Genomic DNA, 4,025 nt, shown 5'->3' on the forward strand with positions numbered 1-4,025 from the left:
TTTTCTTCAGCATACCACCCTCAAACAGACGGTCAGACAGAGGTGGTTAACCGCACATTGGCGATGTATTTACGGTGCTTTGTGGGGGACACCCCTCGACAGTGGGTTCGTTGGTTAGCATGGGCGGAGTATTGTTATAATACCTCATACCACACCGCACTGGGTACTACCCCTTTTCGAGTTGTTTATGGACGCGACCCTCCGCGCCTACTGTTATGGACTCCATAGCATCAAGAGTGGCTAACCGGAGAAGAGAATAGATGGAGTAAACTTGTATTTCAATATCTTAGGGGTTTAATTGTAATTTGAAGTTCCATAAGGGTCTAATTGTAATTATAGAACCTTTGATGTTTTCCTTGACCTATTTAGGGCGTCAAGTGAAGTAATGAAGACAAGCATTGAGTATTAGTCTAAATGAGATCAGGTTCTCTCTCAAAAGAGGCCTAACGTGAGAGCTCCTTTCAAGGCTCACGTCCTTCACCATTGGGCGTTCCAAGAACCCCAAATCCTTCCCTTCCTCATCATTCAATCTGGAAGCTAGAGGAGATCGCCGGGTGACTCGATCCATGGCTAGAGAGCCTAACAACGTGGTATCAGACAGGACCACCCTTGGTGATTCCTCTTCACCTGCAGAAATTCGAAGTTTTGTGGAAGAAAACCATGCTGGTCTACAATCTCAAATCAATGGCTTGGAGGGAAAATTCCAGATGTTGCTGTCACGCATGGAGGAAGGCTTCACCCAGCTCTCAGTCCAGATGGCATCCTCCTCACGTCCAGCAGATCCCCTCAACCCTCTTCCAACACCTCCACCTCCTCCCCTGCGCCAAACACCTCAACCTCGTGGGGGCCTCAATCCAGCCCCTCCTACCGTGCCAAGGTACACAAAGCTTGATTTTCCAACGTATGATGGGTCCTCCGACCCTTTAATGTGGTTGCACAGGTGTGATCATTTCTTTTCCAATCAAGGAACTCTGCCCGAAGGCAAGGTTCAATTGGCCGCCTTCCACATGCTCGATGAAGCGCTTATGTGGTTTCATCAATTCAAAAACGAATTCATGGTCTATGATTGGGAATTTTTCAAAGAAAATTGTATGCTACGGTTTGGTCCTCCGCTTCGCAGCAACCCAGTTGGGGATTTGGTCAATCTAAAACAGAGTGGAACTATAGAACAATATCAGAAATTGTTCCAAGAAAAACTTGCTCGTGCAAGTCATTTGGTCCGACCTGAACTTTATGTCAATTTGTTCACGGCTGGCCTGGTAGAACCCCTTCGCCTAGAAGTGGAATTGGAAGCCCCCACCTCCCTAGCCCACGCAATGAATTTGGCAAGAGCATTGGACACCAAACAGCGCCTCTTCCATGAGTCCTTAAACAAACGTCCTCCTTGGCAACCTCGCCCACAGCCCCATGGCCCTTATCCCACTCACCCCAGGCCTCCTCCCACCCAACCATCACCACCACCACCAGCCTTTACACCCCCACCTGGTTTTATCAAACGTCTGACAAAAGCCGAAATTGATCAGAGGAGGGCTCAAGGCCTATGTTTCAATTGTGATGAGAAATTCGTCAAGGGCCATCTATGCAAAAGACTATTTTGGGTAGAAATAGAAGACCCCTCAGAGGATGACTTTCAGGGGGATATGGACCAAACCGAGGAGGAAACACCAGAAATCTCCCTCCATGCCATGACCGGCCTGCATAGCACAAATACCATGCAGGTCCATGCCACCTTGAAACATCATATTCTGCTAGCACTCGTGGACTCAGGCAGCACACATAATTTTATAAGCAGCCAGGCAGCACAACAGTTGGGTTTATCACTACAGCAGAAATCAGGCATATCAGTCTCAGTGGCTAATGGTGACAAGGTCACCACCGTGGGGTTCAGTTCAGCAGTGCCCTTTACTATTGAAGGTCACTCCTTTGTAGCAGATTTTTTGGTCATACCGTTGGCTGGGTTTGACCTTGTCTTGGGCATTAAATGGCTACAGCGATTGGGTCCGATCTTATGGGATTTCCAATCCCTGACCATGAGTTTTAACCAGGACACCCATCCGATCACCCTCCATGGCAATAGCGCCCAGAGGCCATGCAGCCTCCACACACTTTCGGTGGATACTTCAAAAGGGGATAACTTAGCTTCATTGTTGGCCGAATATGCTGATTTATTTCAGGCACCTGCCGACCTTCCTCCTATCAGAGTGTGTGATCACAGAATTCGTTTGAAGATGGGCACAGAACCAGTGGTAGTGCGTCCCTACCGCTATCCCCATGTGCAAAAAGATGAGATAGAACGTCAATGTCAACAAATGCTACAACAAGGTATTATTCAGCCTAGTCGTTCTCCTTTTTCATCCCCGGTATTGCTGGTAAAGAAATCAGATAAATCTTGGCGCTTTTGTGTGGATTACCGTGACCTCAATGCTCGCACCATCAAAGATAAATTTCCAATTCCAGTGGTCGATGAATTATTGGATGAGTTACACGGCTCTCAATTATTTACAAAGTTGGACTTAAAATCAGGCTACCATCAGATTCGGGTTTATTCAGAGGATATCGAAAAAACTGCCTTCCGCACCCACCATGGTCACTACGAGTTCTTGGTGATGCCATTTGGGCTATCCAATGCCCCGTCCACCTTTCAAGCGCTTATGAACCAGGTATTTCGCCCTTTCTTACGGAAGCATGTCTTAGTTTTTTTTGACGATATACTGGTCTATAGCAAAACTTGGGCAGCACACTTGCATCAATTGAGACAGGTTTTCACCATTCTCCGAGCACACCATTTATTTCTCAATCGTGCCAAATGTCACTTTGCCACATCCGAAGTAGCTTATTTGGGGCATGTGATATCAGCATCCGGGGTGAAACCAGACTTCAGCAAGATACAATCGGTGATGGATTGGCCCACACCTCACACCGTTACTGCTTTGAAAGGGTTCCTTGGTCTCGCAGGGTATTATAGAAAATTTATCAAAGACTACGGTCACCTGGCAGCACCATTGCATAATTTACTGAAGAAACATGCCTTTCAGTGGTCTCAGTTGGCAGACTCCTCATTTAACAACTTAAAACAGGCATTAGCGTCAGCACCAGTTCTCCAATTGCCCAACTTTGCCGAACATTTCATTATAGAATGCGATGCATCCGGGGGAGGGATTGGTGCCGTCTTGCAGCAACAGGGTCACCCTATTGCCTATTTCAGCCGCCATCTCGCTCCTCACCATCACAAGTTAGCCACGTATGAAAGGGAACTTATCGGTTTGGCCAAAGCGGTGCAGCATTGGAGGCCGTATCTGTGGGGCAGACCTTTTGTGATCCGGACAGACCACTGTAGCCTCAAATATTTATTGGAGCAGCGCCTTACTACCTCCCCACAACAACATTGGCTCAGCAAATTAATGGGATTCGATTTTCAGGTGGAATACAAACCGGGTTATCTCAACAGGGCAGCAGACGCTTTGTCACGCCGGGAACTAGAGGAGTCACACTTGCACGCATTGAGCCACCCCAAGTCGCCCTTGCTGGACACAATCCGTCAGGATACTAGCCATCATCCAGATCTCCTTGAGTTACAAGCTCAAATCGCAAACCATTCCAAGGACAAGAACTGGACACTACAGGACGGTCTCATTCTGTATAAAGGACGCATATATCTTCATCCTTCGTCGGTACTCATTCCTGCCATTATTGCCTCCTTTCATGATAGTACACATGAGGGCCAGCAGAAAACATACTTCCGCCTCAGTCGGGAATTTTATTGGAGCGGTATGAAGCGGGTCATTGTGGAGATCTGTCAGAGGAATAAGTCAGAATCCTTACAACCAGCCGGCTTGCTCCAGCCACTTCCACTTCCTTCACAGGTATGGGCAGATCTATCAATGGATTTTATCGATGGTCTTCCTCCTTCTGCAGGGAAATCTGTTATTTTTGTTGTGGTAGACCGGTTCTCCAAATATGCCCACTTTATGGCCCTCAGCCATCCGTATACAGCCACACAGGTCGCTCAGCTCTTCATGGATAAT

This window comes from Aristolochia californica, unplaced genomic scaffold (assembly GCF_029961685.1).
Source record: "Aristolochia californica isolate CCGP_79_NKW_82.1479 unplaced genomic scaffold, dmAriCali1.0.hap1 SCAF_10, whole genome shotgun sequence".
NCBI lineage: Eukaryota > Viridiplantae > Streptophyta > Magnoliopsida > Piperales > Aristolochiaceae > Aristolochia > Aristolochia californica.